The 20,975-nt window shown below is 41.4% G+C and overlaps 1 protein-coding gene across 1 annotated transcript in view; it reads right to left on the reverse strand.

Annotated features, from left to right (window-relative positions):
- The window catches only part of T265_07540 (hypothetical protein), a gene marked incomplete at both ends in the record, with an annotated part of 101,374 nt that overhangs the window by 56,485 nt on the left and 23,914 nt on the right, over positions 1-20,975 (reverse strand). The window lies entirely within an intron of this gene.

Genomic DNA, 20,975 nt, shown 5'->3' on the forward strand with positions numbered 1-20,975 from the left:
GATCTGCTTTCCTCAATCCGCTAAGGCTGTTATTGGACTGGGACTTCCTAAGGTCGCAGTCAGTGACTTGTGTTTGCTTGCGATTGTGGGCTCTCTGCGTACTTACCACACTTTTATGCGTGGCACATGGCGTTGAAGGTACATTTTTGCCATTTAATCTCACACCAGACCCAGTATGACGGACACTTTTTGCCTGACGTGCGAGTCTTGACTGTGCTAGCGCCTACCGCGAAGAGCAGAGCATACACCATTGTTTGTCCTTTCTTCGGTTGTTGGTCTTTAGACGCGTGTTCCCATACCAAAATCTTTACATACTTTTTACCTCATCAGACTGGAACTGTTCTTGGCACGATTTCGAATGAGACGTTTCTTTCTTTTTTACCATATTCTCCTGTTACTCTTTCGCATTCATCACTTGCATCCACTTTTCATGTTTGTGACCATGCTCTTCAAAAATAAATGATAATAACTTAAACAGACACCGAAACCTGTTGTTCTTGAATTCCCTTCCCTCTAGAAAAAAGCATTGGTGTGTGCCAAAAAGATCTAGATTTCTTGAGGCAAAATCTGTCTATATGTGAGTTGCTGAAAGATATTCAATACTGGACAAAAAAGAAGACGTATGAAACTTAAATTTGAAATTTTCGGCAGAAACTTTGTCCATCGAAGGCATCTTGGATTTGTCAGGAGTTGAGTGATGATGTCCAAAAATTATGAATTCTAAGACAGATCGCATCGAACGCAAATGAAGTTTTCTTGCTGGGGTTGCTTCCTCTGAGGGGACCTATTGGAGTTATCAAACGAAGTACAGAGTTATTGTGTTATTGATCAGAATCAGATCACTAGTTCTCAGGTTTAAAAAGTGCTATATATGTTGCTAACACGTATGCTTCTGAACGGATGTGAGTGGGAGGGGGAATGGTAAAATTTTCAATAGGAACGTACATAAAAACAGGAGAAAAAAGGCCCATCCAAGGATTCTGTCATTCTTGCACTGTTTTGCTCGGGTGCATACTCAAGATGCATGCTCCTCTAATAAAATTGTACTTTTGACATTCGCATGGCGTACCGTATAACCGTCTTTTATTGTCAATGGTGGATAGCTAGTACCCACTGGTTGAACAGCAGGCTTTGACTCCACAATGTTCTGTAAGCGATTAAAGAGATCACGGCTATTTACCGTATTGTGTTCGAATTATGGTTCCATCTTTCTGTCAAGTTAAGGAGGAAAAACTTCCACTCGCAAGCATACTAGAAGAGAGCCCAAGTAAGGTGTAATATGCAGAACCTACAATAAAAAAGCCTGTCATCATGCTGTTCTCTTACCGACGAATTTGTCTTATATTCCTTTGTTCAACATGCCTGACTTTACCTGTCAAATATAAGATGGGACGTTTGAGAAAAAAAGTATTGTCGGTCGAAAGAAACCCCAAACCTATCTTGCACCTCTCCATCGCTTTTGAATGCAAAATTAGGTGGTCTGACTTGAGCAAGCAAGGGTGGATGAATTACAATGTCTCCGAGGGCGATTTTCCCTACGAGACCAGCACCAACAGACTGAACCGTTTTTGGGACATCAATCTGTCTGCAATTTCTTGGTGTAGATCACGCGAATAAAATACACGAATGAACCTCATTTGGCGTGTATTTATAGCCATTTTGGTACGGATGAAATTAAACAATTTAGGCGCTGCGTGTGAGCTGCACATTAGTCGTCTGAGTTCTATTTGGTTTATTTAGGCGGCAAAATTTCCTAAAAATATTCAACTTCAAATTTACTTCTATTGGGAAATATCAAAATGTCACAATAAGTCACCGTCTTGATAAAAACCTCAATTTTATCGGGTTGTGGGGACAAGGTCTGATTACTTACTTCATACCATGCTTGTTTATTCTGGTGACGTTCAATTGAAAAAATAGCATTTTCAACCTAGACAGGATTTCTCTCTCGGTGGAAGAGTTTGCGTTAGAAAATAACCCAACATTTGCGCCAACATCTAACATCACTCTCTTGGCCTCTGAAATTGTTTCTCTCTGATTTCGTCATAAAATAAACATAGATTCCTCCTTAGAGGAATCATTTTAGAACTGCAAAAGCTGTTCGCCTGTGTGGAAAACATTCCGTAAAATGGGGTTCGGCGTTGACCACTGGTAAGCCGTAAAAATAACAGGACGTCTTCACGAGTGTTTAACTTACTATCTTCTGAGGCTTTTTCATTTGGACCTGACTTGTCGGAACTCGTTACGATGGTTATCATTTTGCCTGTAAAGTTCTTATCGGATCGTTTCACCCCCGCTACTTTTTAATTTCCTAATTACTCCGACAATTTTTTCTCTACTATTCACCATTCCACCATCAGTCTGCTGGTTGGACCTCAGTGGAACTTACTGTATAAGCTTGCTTCATCTTAGTGACCCGTGCTCATTCGAAATGGACAATGTTGAATTTGCTGTTATTTGCTTGGTACCTGAATCCGGCTGACATAAAAATTAAGCTAGTATTCAGCCGGAATTTTCTAACAACGGAGTGGAAACGAGATTTGGGTTGATTTGTGAGTGAAACTCCATGTTCCACTGCCACTTGGCTTGCACCACAGAATACAAGTAGATAAACTACTTATGTCCTGTTCATCCGTTGTTCAGCGCATGAAACTCGACATAGCTCGTGAGCGTGTTGTCACTTCTGCCCGGTTGGTCCTAAAATAAGATCCTATTACCTACTATGTTTTGATAGCCCCCGTGACCAGAACCATATAATTCAAGGTTATTCAATGTTTTCCGTTCTATCACCCTTTCATCGTCTATAAGAAAATCTCGTTCTATCACCCTTTCATCGTCTATTATGAAACTCTAGGTGGGTGGTTTTTTTATCCTTTTCTCACGAATAATACACAAATTTTCGAACAAATTCTCTTAAGAAAGTCCTGCTCATTATCGTTGCCAAACATGGAGTGACCAAAAGACAGGCTTGTGAATAAACAACCAGATATAGGCTCAAATATTAGTACATCGGTGAAACCTCATTCCATGTGCACACCAAAAGTGAACCATCCGTGTTCGTTATTTTTGGCGAAATATGTATTTGGAACATGAATCAGGAATGAGAGTCATGTCTATTTATTAAGCCTCATAAATAAAACTGATGTAGATGAAGTATTCTACGTGATAAATAAAGTAACTAGTTAATTGCTTGAATGAAATTCAGAGTTTATTCCTGACGCTCACTGATCTCACTAGTTAGTAGAAGCAACTATGATATTCTCCATGAATTGGTATTGCCGATGGTCGAGTCCTTGCTTGGCCGGTGGAAAGAAGGGCAGCATGTGTGCAAGAGAATATTTTCCTTCCCGTGCTTCATGCTATAGTATAAACCAGAGGATTTTTAATGTAACAAATTGTTCCTTGTTTTTGTTCTAACTTTGGATGGGTTTTTAAATTATCATCATCTATAATGCATTACAGAATAGACTTAGACTTTCGTCAGTGGATTGTCCTCAAGCTGTCTAGTCCGGTGAACGTTCCGACTGACTAGAGGCTATCCACAGTAGTCCTATACTGATTATCTAACTAACGTTTCTAAGAAAGATGTAAAAATGTTGCTAATATTTAAGAGCGCACAAATTCTAAAGAAGAGAAGAATATCCGCGTCTTGCGACGAACGTCTCCCGATTAAAATACTGGTGGTATGTCAGCCTAACTATTGCTAACTCTTCATCTTCTCAAATTGTATGCGCAATGGATAAACGTTTGATAAATTTCAGCCGAAAATTTGAACCCGATGGATGACTTCCACAAGAAGCCAGCTTGTTGTTTTATCCAGGATTTGATGTCGAAATCCCGGTTCCAATTCGACTTTTATCGTTTTATTCGCATTATTTACTTTTCAGCCATCAAATCAAAGTATGAATTGTGCTCAATGCGCCATATTTATGGCGTACAATCGTGCGGCCTAGATGAAAGACATGTGATGTTATTCTGGAGATAAGCCCCATTTGATAATTTTTTAAAAGAAACAAACCTTTAACAAATGCTTTCTTAAATATAGGAATGGTGTCTGGTCATGGAATCAGGGACAGATAGTTAATTCCCTTCACTCAACCACACTGACAACAACTTAAAAAGCTGCGGAATTCCCAGTTTCATTTTTGTTTTCAAGATGACTTATTTCTTGCCTGATTTAAAATGCCTAGGTTTAGTTGTAGAGTGTCGTGGTTTTTCGGTCCTCCCGCCAAGTGAGACGTCTCACAATGATTTGGAAACATAATCAAACCTAACCGGGGTTCCAAATTAAAGCTTGAATAGAGGCGTCTTGCTCAAACAGGATTCGTGCACTCTTTCAGGCCTTTTTGCTTACATTCTTATGCGGTCTTCTGTAATGAACAGCTTAAAAATAGCTGCATTCTTTGGAGGTTCCTTATTTTCTTCCCTCCCTTGCCAATGGAAACACAAAACGTGGCAGTTCAACTTGTGTAGCAACCAGATCCCAGTTTCCCACTCGATCAAATCATCGACCGGTTGACTTTTTATCTGGGTATTTTCGGATACATTCGGCATTGCGATGAGGTGCTCTGTTATGTTTTAAACAGATTGGGTAATATGCGGTAAACGATAATTCAGCATTAAGAGGCGCTTCAGCTTAATCGAAGTGCTGACAGGTAGCATGAAGTTACTGCCAGAGTAGACAGCTATTTTGAAGTGATATATTTACGTAATCAAATGACCTGGGCGCTTGCGTTAGCTTACCTAGGCACTAACCTCGTAAAACTCCTCCCCCTTTGAATGTCGTTAGGTGTTTATTTGTAATTTACTACTCATAAGGCTGCTGAAAATCCGTCGACAGCCCACGACCGGTCTTTAGGTGTTGTTTCGGTGTTGAACTACCCTTTTCCGGACATCATTCACTTTATCTGATACACAGTGCAGCAGCCCGTATCTATCGTATCTATGACATTTGCTTGGAATCAACTAATATTGGTGAATGCGTTCGGTAGATACTGCTGTATGTCGCTGACACTTTTCCACCAGCTCACCACTGGCTCGAATGCGCCGAGCGCATATTAGGAGTGACCAGCACAATTGTCCAAATCTAATAATGTTACAAGATAATGTACCCTAGTCACGTAAACGAGGCACACAGTATTGAACGGAGGTTTTTTCTTACTCAACGTTGCGGAGAATGTACGTCAGGACTAGATAACTCACTATAGGAAGAACCGATAAAATTTGGTTTATCCTTCATTAGGTCGAATTTCAAGCATTCAACTGGCCAAGAACTCGTGTCATTCATCTCCAGCTGCATAGTACACTAATTTAAGCAAAGTGCAAACCATGGGTTTTTCATCCTGAACACATTCCGCCTAAGCTGCTAATCCGCTTTTAACCGCTGCAATATGGTTGTTCAGGTTCCCGATACGGAACTCTGGGTTATCCGTGGATGTAACGATTCCAAATATCAACAGGAAGAGCTGGGTTCGAAAGTCGAACGGTACCACTTCAACAGGGGTAGGCGAAATCACACGAACGGCCTCCATTTTCCATGTTCCGTAGCGCCAACAAGTGCGCAAGTCTGTAATTGATCGGCACAGCGCAGTGTCCGGGTCCGCACGCCAGACAACGGGGAGCGGATTTTTGGCTCGGTGGTGTGAGCTCTGGTCGTCCCTTCCGAGGCCAGTCTTGTGATTGTGATCACGCAGAAATCAAGGCAGAACGAGTCAGAGCAAGCTCAGCGGATGAGGCACAAACAGGTACGGGTAAGAAGGCCAGTGGCGTAGACACATGCTAGTATACGGGGCTGTTTCGGTTGTTTCATCTGTTGAATCCTGGCCCTTGATCCAGAGCGATGTCCTCCATTGGCTGAACCCTGGAAATTCTATCCGAGGCAGTACGTCCCTCGGTGTGCCTGACACTTATGTCACACGTTGTGATTTCACGTTGTGATTTACAGCTGAACCTGGCAGTATGTGATTTATTTGTAGATACGATCTCCCACTCTTCCCCACTCACCTGCGCTAACCACAAAGCCTCCATGAAGCAGCCATTCTGAACTGCACCTCCAGATTGCAGTAAGCACTCATTTGCAATTTACCTTGGTGTTGACAGGACGTTGAACCAAATGTCCTGCACAAAGACCACCTCATGTTTCAGTCGGAGTGATAACCACGACCGAAACCGTCTTTTGGAAAAGGCGTAGAGAAACCCACACTTAAAATATAGCTCCGAACATGAGCTTACTTTGTGGCTTCAAAGTGAATTGTTTGAGTTTCTATGTAAAGCTAACGGTGGGAGCAACTAAACGGTAAAAGGCTATCAGTAAATTTCTGCGCCCTTTCCAACCTGATTTTTACGTGGTTTATGGTAGCGAAATTATAGGCACAAAGATAACTGTATGGTTACTTTTCCCGTTATTTAACTCGCGGTCATCAGATGCTGGAATTCGAAACTAAGGGTTTTTAAGACCATTTTTTACATAAGGATACACCAAAAAACTAACGCACACTGTCATTCGTGTAGTTTGGTTAAAATCTATCACATATCTCGAGCCATTCATTGCAGTTCCCGTGTACTAAGCAGATCCTCCGATCGTGAAGACATGAGGAACCATTACTTGTTAAAACTAGAAACGTAAAATGTGCAGCGAAACTACATTGCTTCTTATTCAGTCATATAGACATTGAGTTATGCGTGGATAGAATCGTCTGCGGTAGCCGTGCTCAATTGACGGTCGTTTGCTCGAACTAAATATGTTAACTTTTTTACATAGCATGATTTCAGCTATATAGAAACAACTAACTGTGTCTTTGCTAGCGTCGAATTTTTGTTCAAAGTAGGCCAAAATCTGCACAAAATCGCTTTCCAGTTTTTAAAGAAAAACGAATACGGACAGTCACTTTGTATCAGGGAACTGGCAAATCAAATATCACCTTGTTGTTCCAGGAGATGTACCCTTGTGAAACAGATAAAGTTGAAGCGCTTAGTCGCTCGTCAGTGAATGGTATAATCTGATTCGACTCCCAGTCTTTGAATGAGGTTTTTCAAGCTTGGTTTAGAAAGCGGTCTTCGAAAAAGTTTTGCAGAACCATCTCCTTCCAGATGACTTTTCCTTCCATCTGCAAGATGTTTGGTGGAAAAATATAGCTTCGTTTTTTTTCAGTCAGACATTGAAATGTTGGTTAAACAGACCTTGGAGTACAAAACGGGGGCAAACACACAACTGTTGAATAGTTCTAAGCGCATGTGTAACAGATTATCTACCAATCTGAGAAACAGTCGGAAAAAAACTATTTTTTGTGTGATAAAAGCTGTGCTCCATATGTGCTTATTTAACCTACCAAATGCCGAATTATGCAGTCATTTATGGATAGAATTGGGGACGGCACTTGATTTCTTAACACAATATCCTCACACATGGTGTCTACCAAAACAGCTGAGTTAGTAACAACAAGGACAATTGTCAGTTTCTTTTGCGGTGGCACATGACTGTAGGTATGATCGACGTAGGTTGAAATACGCTTGACAGGGGTTAGAAGGATGTAAGTTGGATACATGGGCAAAGAAATCATGATCAATGGATAATACCTTTGTTGCCACACGGGGATGATTCAGTAAAATGGACGTGCGGCTGAACTGCATAAGAAGAGAGTTTTTAATTGGAGTTCCAAATTAAAACCTACACCCATGTTCAGCGCTCACTTAGGAACTGAATAAAGGTGAAAGAACATAACGTAAATAGATCGGTCCCTAAATGGAGGTAGTATCTCGAAACAGCAGATAAAATAGAGCCTAAGGACACTTAACTCAAGCTGGTAGAATTTCAGCAGTGCACCTCGATAAATGTAGGCGTGCCAAGCAGTCTTAGTGGATAATTTCTACTGGCTTTTGAAGAGTAGTCATGTATTCAGGTAGATAACTGAACAGTATTCTAGGATAGAGTAGACGCTAAATTTGTAGGACTCTAATTTTGTCTTGATTGCATCACGATGGTGACACTCATAATCGTGTGGTCACAGGCTTTGGTAATCTGATAAGATATTCGTCCACAATAGAGGAATGCAACATACTTGCGGGACAACCATCCTTCGCCACGCTGGTTAGTGTGCTATCCCTTTCATCAACCGGGGATTTCGGTAACAACGGGTTAGGGAGGTATGATACTGGCCATTTGAAAGGTTAATGCCACAGCAGGATCACCAGAAATCCAAGATTTGTATAGCTATGATAATAACGGAAAGGACAGCATAAAAACTGTAATAAAGTCTATTTTTTATCGATGTGGTACAATACAAAACTTGGAGCAATTTCTTTCCTTATATATACATATATGTGAATTGCCTGTTTATAATGGTCTCTCTTAGTTGCATGTGCTATACCAGATCACCTCATTTTCAGCTGGTGCGATTTTCGAGTTATCGAAATACACTGTGCAGACAAAACAACCTACTCGCAAGGTTGCTGAATACTCTTCGACAGCCCACGAACGGTTTCGCCCTTCTTGGCGCTCATCGGCTAGGCTCGGTCCACGAGTTTCCGTTAACGGTATGGTTTACTTGAATCCAACTTGGACAGATTTTGACACTTGAGCATGGACTCCGTTTTTTCCAGGATAGTTAGCTAAGTTCAGTTGCTTCTCGAACGTCTCAGCACGTAGTCTGTTACAGCACCTTCAGCTGAACAAACCACGATAAACATGATATTAAGGAATCGACTTCTGATGTAGAGGTACACTGTTCACCTTACAGCAAACTTAATCTTTCGTCGTTGGTATAAGGAACTTCCGTGTTGTTGGGACCTTTCTTGAGGTATGCACTGGCTGCTGTGGAAACTGGATTGTCTTCTATCTGCTTATGGAGTGTTCGCTACCTCATTCTAAAACAGAAACTTTAGATCGCTTCTCCAACTAGCTTACCTAACTGATAACTTCGAATTTCAAAAACGGCGCAATACTAGCAATGCACAGAGAATTCATGCTGCTAGTTACTGGGGGTTCTTTTGCAAGCAGCCGATCGTTGTGTGTTCGAACGTCTCAAGTTGCAGACGCTACTCTGTTTCTCTTCCCTCTCCGAAGTGAGATGACCAACACTGCTACTGAAAACTGTCGGTAACCAGGTAGTTGACCTCTGTCCTTCGATAAAAGAAACTACATGGAGGCTTTCATTATTTGGCCAAATGGCCCGCGCACACAAACACTTTCGCGTAGCGCGAATGTTTGGAGGGAATATAAACTGATGTATAAAATAGCAAAAGGGACCCGTAAAAAAAGAGCACGGTGCTTTGATAGATTTACAAAAAAGTGCGGGAAATTCCGCACTTGTGCCCGTTTTCGTAGGCAATCCTTAATTCAATACATTGCGTCCACCATACTTACACAGCCACTTAAGAGCGGCGTTTTCGGTAGTCAATCTGAATGATATGCTGTAGTAAGGCTGTACATGTGAGCGTACGAAGAGACTGTGGCCTCATATTTTCAAAACCTATCTGCTGTCTAGTATCGTGATCCTATTATACTTCTCATTCAGCGTGTTTCAGCAGAAAATTCGCCCGTATGTTGCGACTGCCCGAATGAAGATAGAGTTGAACTGAATTGTTGCGTGACCTATTGTAATCGGCACCAAAAATGGTATCTTACATAGTACCGCAGTGATTACTCAAATGATTGAGCATGCTTAACATGGACTTGTTTTGAAAATCGATCTACTTAAATGCCACATAGTGGTACTTATCTCGAATTTACTAGGACAGTTAATTTGGAAACCCGATAGGACTGAAAACATCACAAACGAGATATTCAGTTGGGTTCCAGGTGAGTCTCTCGCAAAACCGAATTTGGTTGCAAATGAATTTACTCCAATAGGACTCAGTTTTCCAAAGATTTCCATTTAGAATAAGAAGAGTGATGAACTGACTAGCATACTTTTGAATCCATAAAGTTACAAGAACAAAGACAGAAGTTAACCAAGTTATTGAGCAAAGTGGACGTAGAAGAGGAAGTCGAGTGAGAGACAACATGGGGCACCTATCGAGAAATATCTAGTTGAAGCCACCAATAGGGCAACATGAGGTGTCACTGCAGACTCTTGTGCTTGTGTGTTGTGGGTTTGGGCAGAGTGGGTTAGTTGCAATATGACATACGAAAATAAGCGCTCTTGCCAACAAGAAAGGGATCATGATATCGGATAACGTTGGCCTCAGCAACTGTAACTATGCGCTGCTGTACCGACCTAGTTTTGTTAGCAGGCGCTGGGCACCAAGCTGAAAGCATCTGCTAGATCATGCACTGTTGATTTGGCCACCGTTTTTTCCAGCTCCGGAAAGTAATTAGGAGACATTCTTTTTCCCCATTCTTTGGTCGAGTTGCCTCGTCTTGCTCTCGTGCTCTGCGTAACAACGACAGAATGTGCACAATCACATGATTCAGGCTCGGACAGATACTCTATCTCTGAGAATGGAGTGGGACAAATGTATGCTTGTGAACCAGGTTTGAAGTGTTGCGGACTGGAAAACTTTGCTCTGGCTGGCATGAAGCCTTCTGTCTAGTAGGTCACCTGGTATATCACCCTTAAACAGACGACAAATTTAAACGGAATTCCTCGTAAGTGTACCGGTAAGAGTCTTGAGAATCTCCCTGTTCATGGGCTTCCTAATAAAATCATCGGGAAGATCGTTACCTCGCAAAGGGTTAGCGGGAGCTAAAAGTTCCTGTTCTAGGACGTCGGTAATGATAAGGTTGCGTTTCTCTTTCGTGAAACGACTATGTAGACCCTCGGCATACCGATCATCTCGGTTAAAGAAGTGAAAGAAATGGCCATCTTCTTTGGGAATAAATTAAATAGAGTTGAGGACTTTAGCGAAGTCAAGCCGAAGCAAGTCCATTCCGGTTTGCTCAAAATCGACTGCAGTACTGTGTCTTCTCTGAGGCTGCTTTTAAAGGACCATGAGCATACTGGTTAACCGCGTCCAAATGGTCACATCAAATATTTGGAAGTAAAATGCATTACAGAACAGTAGTTGCACATTCGCTGTGCATCACAACAACGTTCCTCGTAACTCACTGACTGGTTGGTAGCTGAAGGTTGCAGACCATGATGCAGTTCCAAGCTGATTGAATCATTTCGACCAGTCTTTGTGCAGCTTCATGATAAGGCGAACTGTCTGTGTTTAGAATCGGTCTCAGTGAGCAGTTAGGCTTATGAACTTTGGACACACCATATGAATGAGTCTTTGATGACCCTGATGGTATGACCCTTTCATGTATTGCTTTGGAGATCAGGCCAATTTCCTTCAGGCGTTTTAAGTATGTCATTAGTTGTTCTATCACAACATTTTCCTCCTCATCGCTTGCCGTATGGCTGAACCACGTTTGTCAGCTAGAGTGTCCGTCATCCTTGATAGTTAGTCAGTTTGATTCTTCAAGACTTTTCCGGTTATTCTCTCAGAATGTCTGATTACGATGCCTTCTAGGGCACACAGTTGTCCGAATGAATCCACGTGTTCCTTCGACACAAAGTTCCGAGTTTTGACACAGCTGATGTATTGACAACAGCAAGCAATTAAATCCTACCTAAAATGTTCCGGGTTTTCTGGACCAGTTGAAGGCAGTTGTCCAACAGCCATGTTGAAATCAAGATATACCGGGGAATATCATGCATATGGTCTTCGAAATTCATTGGAAAGCAAGAATGCGTTGTATTTTCATCAAAGCTTAAATTTAATACATTTCGTTCGTTAACTGCTTGCTTTCATTAAACTTCACGTAAGAGTTGAATAAATTCACACATTCCTTATTCTTTAAGTCATCCATATAGGTCTGACTGATCAGCTTCTACGACCCGGCTGTTTTGGCGCAGCTGCAATCTATACGCTCCACGAGGAAAGCCAAGCACACAGTTGTGGAAGCAAGTCTGATGCTAAATCTAAAACGATGACTGCGCTCCTTGACCACAGGGGCTTCCTAGCGGCCACATTACTTTTCCGAAGCTTTCCAATTGGAGTAAACGTGAATAAACATGTTTTCACTATGGCATTTTCAAGCTAAATTTTCCGTATTGTTCACAGGACGTCTGCAAGTCGACAAACACAAGTCAACCGCACAATCTGAGGCTACCTCCATTCAACATCTCTATCCGATTCTTGTTCGGCAAGGACATTATTTTCGCGTATTCCCCTCATCACGTTCCAGCCCACGTCCCCCTCCTCCAAACACACATATATCCTGTGCTCATCACACAATCACAGCACAGCACTGACAGTTGGACAATATCGTCTCGCAGTAGGCTTCCACTATGACGTCCACTTTGCTCATTAAATTTTCGATTACCTCTGTCTTGGCATTTGCAGCTGTGGGAATTCACCATGTCCACCTGAGTGTTCAGCTAATGCAGGACAAAGCGCAGACAGCCAGAAGTCTTACAGGTAACGACCACTGTGTGCTAAGTGATCTTTAGTATTTGGTCTAAGTCTATCGTGTGTTCCCAACCAGTTGTAATGTCACCCCACCTCATCTTCGGCATATGGGGACTAACTGAAGGAAAAAAACTGAGCTAAGTCTCATGCTAGTTGCGTGATGTGCTACCAATTCAAAGGAAACGTCAACTGAGCAACATGCACGGAGGTTTTCTTCTCTCGGATGAGGTATGCGCACACGTAATTTTGTTGCTCTGTGTTATGTTAAAAAGAGTCCAAAAGAGCACGCTGAAATTTCGCGACATTTTTTCAGGTATTTTCTGAGAATTAATGGTAGAAAAGATACAAAATATGTTTATGTTTAAGTTTATGTTTAAGTTTGGAGAAATGTAGACAGTTAGAAGGCCAAAAACTCAAGAACTTAGTTTCATAAGAAAGCACGATTAGTTTTTAAATCAGTGGTTAAATCATTCCCCTTTCAGAACGATCGAAACGACAAGCGTAGAGCATTCAAGCAATAACTGAAGAACGCGTTGAATGACTAGTTCGCAGTTTTTCGGTAGAAGCGAACCCGATATGTTTCAAACCAGTGTCTCTTGTCACCGTTCAAACACATTATCTGGAAAAATAAAATGCCTTGTAAGTAGAACGGCAAACTATATTTGCCAGGAGCGAAAACAAAGAAAAACAGATTTTATCTGTGCACAACACGGAAACAAAGATATGTTGGCAAGGGAAATAAGATAACCTGGTGAATGCTATATTCTATTTATTGTGCTCAGTCAACATACTTTGAAAATCTTAATATTTCTGAAATTTTGGCCATGGTAATATCTGAGCAACAAACATGACTATGTCGTGTTTCCACAGGCATGGAAGGAAATACACAAAATCACAGTAGGAACTGAGAATGTTGAGATGAACTCATGGAAATTACGAGTGACTTAACAGAAGTTTGGCCGGTTGTATCAAGCGTATTTGTGCACAGGGTTGGAAGTGCAGCCTTAGCGCACTACTCAAAAGGTTGCTTAAAACTCTTCGACAGCCCACGACCGATATCGCCTTTCTTAGGGCTCATCACAGACGAGAGCTTCACCTGAGATTTAGGTAAGTGTTTTGTGAAAACCAAATTTGGTGAGCGCATTGGTCAAATAGCAAGCAGAGCTTTCGTTAACCAGTCACAATTACCAGCATTTTGCAAAAGCACTCCAAAAATTATCCAGAGCGTTTCAAACGTCCGTAGCGTTACTTGATTAGGAAATACTGGCAGACAGATCAATCGACCGACAAAACAGGACAACTGGTTGGTCGTCGTTCGACCCGTCCGGCAGACCAACCATATCGCGCAAACGCAGGTATGTCTGTTTAGACGCCGCGGTTCAGACGTGTGCAGCTTTTCTGGAGAGCTGATAAGATAATACATCTGCCACGTGTCCCATGTCCAAGCTTCGGACCCCCGCCTAGCCAAAGGCACTCATCGGTTATTAGTCTTGGCAAGCGAGAAGCTCGTTGTTGTTGTGGACTCATTGGAAAAGCTGCGCCAGGAGAGGAGGAGGACTCGTCAAACAAGAGGCATGTGAACGTGAGTTCTCTGAGTCTGGAAATCAAACAAAATTAGTTTTTCCAGCCGCCACTTATTTCAGTATATCGAATAGATTCTCGAGGGAAGTTGCGGGAATCAACTACGGACAATACGACATATGGGTTCTCACTTATTTCAGATGATACAAAATCATATACTCTAATGAGATAGCCTTGATTTTCAAACGTTCAACGTAAAGGGTTTGGTTCAGAATACATTTTGCGTGGAGGACAACCCAAAATAAAGTTACAATCAGAGCAATCAATTCATCTTTATTTTTTCTCCAAATATCCGGTTTTCTTGAATTTTCCGTAACCTTGGTAGTCGAAAATTATACATGTCATTCATAAGCTCCTAATTCATGGTTGTCAGTCTGGTTTCTCATGCACAGATGATATTTTAAAAGAAATCCAGAAAAATTTCCTCGTTTTTGTGCTTCATTTTGCGCTGATGTGGAAACATACCACAAGGAGTGATTGTTGGGCGTTAACGAAAAGGTTATCCGGAGTTTTTTGTTAGCTTCGGATAATGGATCTTTTGGGGTTGTAACAAAAAAAGAATGCCAGGTTTCACCGTCGTGTTCTTTCATCTGTTTCACTGAGTTCATTCACCGTTTTGGTGTTTGAGGTTTATAGCTTCAGTAGACTGTGTTTGCGATGCCTGGCTACTGTCTGAATGATTTTCACAAGCTGACTTAGTAGTTTAGCACCAGGAGGCCATTGTGGCTAAACATTATCTGCATCGCATGCGTATTTACAGTTAGAGAGTTGTAAGGTTTTTTCTTTTGCTCACGGTAACTCAATCTGTGATGTAGTTGGGTTGGATTATACGGGCCAAACAATGATAAAAGAAAAATGGGTGAATAAATTTTGGTGAGATTGTGTGTCGTTCTTTTGTTAGCCTTGCTGGACATTTTGAATACAAACTTTACGCTTCCAGTCCAAGTGACGTCAGTACCTTGTAAGCGAAGCGCCGAGAAGTTCTGCTGTTGATTGTAAGTACCCTCACACACAGTATACATGGCTGGCCGATTTTTAAGGCTGTGGCTCATTTTGCTTTAGGTCAGCATAATTCTTTTCTTAAGTGAGAGTTATCCTGTTGAGCCTAGTCTCGTACCGACTTACATGATATTGATCACGCTCGTCAGATACGGAAGTAAGCCCAAGGTTTTTCCGCTTGCTCCTCACCGATTTCATAAGCGTTGTTGTTGGTTCCAAGAAAGAAATTAATGTGCAGCTGCTTACTGGTGCAATCAAGTATGAATGTTCTGTTAAGATACCTTGTGAATGCTTCAACAGCACACATCATAAGGGCATGTATCCAGGTATCTGCGGATTACTACATGTATTCTTCAATGTGGTGGTTTTACTTGTGTATGATCACTGTTAGTAGAGTATAGGTGTATGTCGGATTTTCTCATTCGGTGCCAATTTGCTGACGAAATGATGAATATTCAGTATTGTGAGTCTTTAGCACACTTGAAATTTGTAAATTGCACTGTACACAACTATCTAACTTCCCAAAAAGTAGCGTCCATTCCGCACCAATATCAGTTACATTGATTTTTCACCTAGGACTGTTTTCGCGGTTCATAGCTTTGATGGTGTACCATTAAAAACCTAAATCCAACCCTATCAAAAATTCTGATGATTCCTCTTATATCAAAGTTCATAACCTAGCTTCCTTTGTAAAATTTAGCCTCCCACGCAAATGCTACTGACCTTTGTTCACGTTCCGTTAAAGCGCGCTCTTATTTGTTTATTTTCTTCCGTTCTTTATTTGGCGTTCTTCAAAGTGGATTCCATTGTTGAGGAATCTGAGAAAAATGTATTATTGTTCGTCAAAGTAGTCTTTTGTACCACTCAAAATACCCTTCAGCCTTGGAATTTTTGAACATTTGCTCTTTACATGCTAAGGACACAATTACCTTAATGACCTGCTTCAGATGTAAATTTCGACTCGCTAGAGATTCCAGTTGCCAAAATCATGAGATCTTTTTCGTGATCTTTATTTCACTCCTACTTACCTACGGTGAATAGTTTTTTAGGTTTTGTGATTTCGCGCATGGTCTCAGACCACCTAAAGCTGTGGATGGCTAGGCTTGAGCCTGGAGGTTGCAGGGTAAACATTACCTCAGACCTGAATTTACCCGATATTTTTTCACAAAATTCCCTCAGTTTTGGTAGTCTGGTGCTACTTATACTGCATGTAATAATACCGAGTTACTGACCACTGCTTTCCTACTGATGTCTACTCATCGTGGACTGACCACTACCTTTAACACTTATTGGTGTTCTGACGACATTCCTGTAATGGTCTTTCATTATACGACTCAGCACTGTGTGTGCCGAAACTTTTCTACGACTGTACTCTTTTTCCAGGCAAATGTTGTGGCCAAGCGACTGTTTCGATTTTCTGTCTGTAACATTCATTTTAGCTCAGACAAAAAGGAGGATAACTCATTTTGCAGGTACCTGTCGTCAGACGGACACTAATGTTTATGCATTTAACTATAAAATAAACACAGTAGGATTAGGATGAAGGCCAATACTTCTCCGTTCAACTATGTTGACCATTTTAACCTCAGTGAATAAAATATTTTTCGACAATCTGTTAACTTGCGATTTATTCAGTTCAGGTGGGCTTGAGCTTGGAAAAATTGTAAAGACTAGGTTTTGCTCCAAGTTTCTACCAAGTAAAGAATTCGCATCTCATAAACCTGTTGGTACGCTTTCAACAGCCGGGTTACGAGTATAATTCTCACCCAACATATATACTCGACTAGGTAGGGACACTGTTAAACAGCACAGCCATTTTACGGGATAAAACATTACTCACAGTAGGCTGAGGACTGCTACAATTTGGTGGGATTTAATCATGGGATTTGGACATTTCTAAATCTTAGTTGGCGTGCGTGTGCCAGACATTCGTGAAATGCGACCAGGGTGTGTGTGTGGATCTTTGTGACCACCCGAGTATGATTTACAAATCGCAGTTGGACGCATGAAATCATGAGGAATCGATTAATTCAGTGATGTTTTGCATAGAACTCGAATGCCATGAGAATGTGATGCGTTTTTATACGGGCAGAAATTAGGCTTGGACATAATGACATTGAGAATTATCACCATTTTGCGAGTAACAAACTAACTGAATTGGTTGTCATACCATGGATGTGCTCACTGTGGTGTTTCCTGGCCCACCTAGACCAGTCTTTCACATCAGAGAACGTATACATCAACATGCACCGAACATGCATTGAGCGGGTTTAAGACGTGTAGCAGAAGTGCATGCCAAACCGCAAGGTAAATCAGGTGATAACGTAACAGCCAATCAGCTGGCCATGTCAAGTCATGCCCACACCTTATAATGCAGCCACTCAGCCGTGGCAAACTGTGTGGCCTAACGGCTGGGAAGATAAAACCGAAGCAAGAATAATGTAGAGACCATGCACCGCTGGTGAACACAAAACGGGTGGATTCCAAGAGAATCGGAGACATTATGCTTGTTTTATTAGGTCCTCCGCTGTGAAGAGGACTTGTTTAAGCTAATCACATATCCTTCTTTATTGCTGACCAGTGGTACCTTCATCAGCGCTCTACATTTCAAAGAAGCTGTCTTGTTGCTTTCTGAGGGAACCTGAATAGTGACTAGTAAGCCTTGCATTCGAATCACGTATGTTGAAGGTCTTCGTACCTCATGCTCTGAGAAAGTTGAGAAATTAGTTGTCAACGTGGATCCGGTACATTTTTGTGCCGTATACGGTTGGCAAGAGCACACCTGCAGGACTAAATGCCCGTTACTAGTAGTAAAAATGACAAGTGATAACATAATACACAGCTAATGTAGTGAGGTAGTATTGTACAATTTGATGAGTGTTCAACATACGATTGTCGGTAAAAATGAACGTGGACTTTTGAGGATTATTTCAAATTCAGCTAATGGTTGCTTTTCTGGATTTCAGTGATTCATCCAGATGTCACTGTACTTACTAGATTTCATACACAGCCTGGTAAATCCCAGTCGAACCTGATAATTTCAACCCAAACCTAAGCACTGATGAAACTGGTCGAAACAAGTGTGAAAAAGCCAGTCTGCAACAGGAGTTTTACATATAAAATAGGAAAACAATTTACTGATGATGACTGGAAACTAAAGTGCACTTCGGTCGAGTTTGCCACATAAACTAACCTTCAGATTGTGGTTAAAAGGATACAAAGTGTAGTGAAATTTTTCACTCCACAAACAAAATATCTTTTGATGGCTAGCCACCCGTTTCTTCATTCCTGGAGCTCGTAAATTGGGTGTGAGTAAACTTAATTCAGTAAGTCACTACATTCAAGCGGTCTCAAAAAATAACGGCTGATGCAAATAGAAACTGCAAAATAACTGATAACATATAATTCTACTTTTAGAATCCACAAAGTTTAATAAGTCTACCTTAGCTAGACACGGAATGATAAGTATGTTCAGACTAACCCTTAGTGAAGGATGTGACTCAACCCGTTACAATTTACAACCGGATTGTGACACTGAAGATCGGATTGCGACACGAGGATATCACATGGTCTAGAATACCAAAAGCTTTGCAGAGTTAGCTACTTCTCTGTTTAATCAACAGAAATTTGTAAGGCTATTGTGGCGTATCGTTTAACCACAGGTATGTTATTCAAATCGTGCGTCTGACACCTTATCTATTCTTAGTAGTTTTCTGTTAGACAACTTAGCTGAGACCCAGAATAAATGATGGTATCTATCAACGAATTAAATATATTCCTATCGTTCCGCGGCAGTGGATAGCTCCGATGAGCTTTGAAAATATTCCACAAACTCTGACGGAACTTGGCATAGTATGGAAGACGTTTACGAATCGTTTTCGGAAAACAAGTTGTCCTTCCGTATGTAATAATACGACATCTTTGTGAATTGCATGTGGCATAGCTTTCGTGAGACTCTTTTGGTTCTTCGAAACAGTCCGTAACTCTTCAGTTTGTTTTCGATGATAGATAAGAAGCGTGAAGTTTCCCGTCGCAGCTGTCTAAGGGAACCATTTCACAAGTATAACCAAAATGTTACAACGGGATCAGGTGTACAGTTTGGATGCCCAGTTGAGACTATTTAAAGAACGTGCGAAGCTAAGTGACTCCAGGATGCTGCTCGACATCTATCCCTGTCCAGCTGATCTTCATCTAAAAATTATGCGGAGAGGTAACATATTTGGACAGCTTTGGGTTACCCTGTGGCCGGATTCTCCCGTTATTTGAGCTTCTTACTAGCGTATAAACTACGGGGTCTTGAAACACTGTGGGGATTTGATGGTAACTGTGCTGATGTGTGCTATGGCATGTTATTGTGTATTTTGCCTATAACGGAATGAGTAGCGGTTTAGCCTTTACAAACCTAGCGAGGAATTTGCGACACATATTTTTTTGACAAGGATTTCTTGCAACGTCGGAGCGTTCATTATTGATTGTCTGGTTTCGCATAAAGTTTACGCAATTCCGCTTCTTCAACGTTAATTTCTGTGATTTTATCTCTTAATAGTGCAAGGCAAGAATTGTGTTGGTTCAACAACATAGTACAAATACTGACTTACTACTGATGCCTGGTCTGTGGGACAGAGATTGACACAAGTAGGCAAGATAACAACAAAGTTTATTACACCGTAAAATAACGCATGGTCCAATCCGTCCGACATTCAGTGTGTGATTGACTTTTCTATCATCCCAGAAGTCACATATTTAGCAGTCGTGATGCAACTGGAATCCAGCCAGGTTATCAAGTTCCATACCACTTGTACTTCAATAGCGGCTCCTGGAAATACTCGCTTAGTGTTTTATGCCTACACCATATAAATGTGATGTGACGAATTATGGACTTGGCTGGTAATACACGCACAAACGTGTATTTCTCACCCGTGCTTCTCCTTGTTCTTATGACAACTTTCAGAATCTCTCTCCTTGTTTGCCTGCCAGTCATATTTCATCAGGTTTATATCCAAACGGAGCCAATTAGATATGCATCATCGATGGATGACTCGGTGCTCATAGGTGCACATACCTCTTTGGGTCCACAGTCAGAAAGTGGTTGAAACCCGACGCTCAGCTACCATGGCCGTCCGCTAGCTGACTTCTTTTGGCAGCAGACCACCGGGTTGAGATGTTCTCAGCGCCCACCATTCTATTTATTGATTGGAAATTACGTATCATGAAGTATTCTGAGACCGCGGAAACAAGTTGACTGAAATGCTCAAGAGAAATTGTTGTATCTTAGCATGAGTAACTATCTTATCATTCATTGGTCAGTCCCTATCCATGTAGCTGTCATCTTCCCTGATGGACAAATATTTTTCTCTGTTTGCTGGTACCTTTGTACTGTGTTACCATTAAATAATGCGGGGATTTATCAGCTACCATCTTACTGACCAGCACTGTGTTTTTGGTGGCCACAATTTGAATAATGTTCCTCAACTTTGTGTGCAACGACCACTGGGGAATGCAAATACCGTATGCTTCATTGCATTCTTATTATAGAGCGTACGGAAACCCACATCTCACAGGAACCACTACAGTTTTGGATCATTACATATGACTCAAGTCGCAGCTGTGTTTTTTTTAGCTAAATTCAGCGGATGTTCTAGGTAAGCCAGCATACGATACAGTAATCAGGCTCTTCAATTCTGCACCAATGCGACAGAATCTCAATGGACCTACCAGTCTGGGTGTGTTTATTTAACACCGTGATTTGCCTACTGTTATACGGTGAGTAGCCTGCGATAAACTGTATCTTTTCATTGCGTTACTGATATTAGTGCGTTCCTACCACAACTAGTGAGAATAAATACGATTTACAAAGGCTTGCGAGACAAGAACATTGGGTATTAAAGGACGAAAACCCCGGCAATTTCAGATTTCTGAGATGCTTTGCTGGCATCAGGTGGTAGTGAAAGTGTGCCCGCTTGTTGTACAGCGGAACTTAGCAATAATGCCTGTTATGT

This window comes from Opisthorchis viverrini (assembly GCF_000715545.1).
Source record: "Opisthorchis viverrini unplaced genomic scaffold opera_v5_172, whole genome shotgun sequence".
Taxonomy (NCBI): Eukaryota; Metazoa; Platyhelminthes; class Trematoda; order Opisthorchiida; family Opisthorchiidae; genus Opisthorchis; species Opisthorchis viverrini.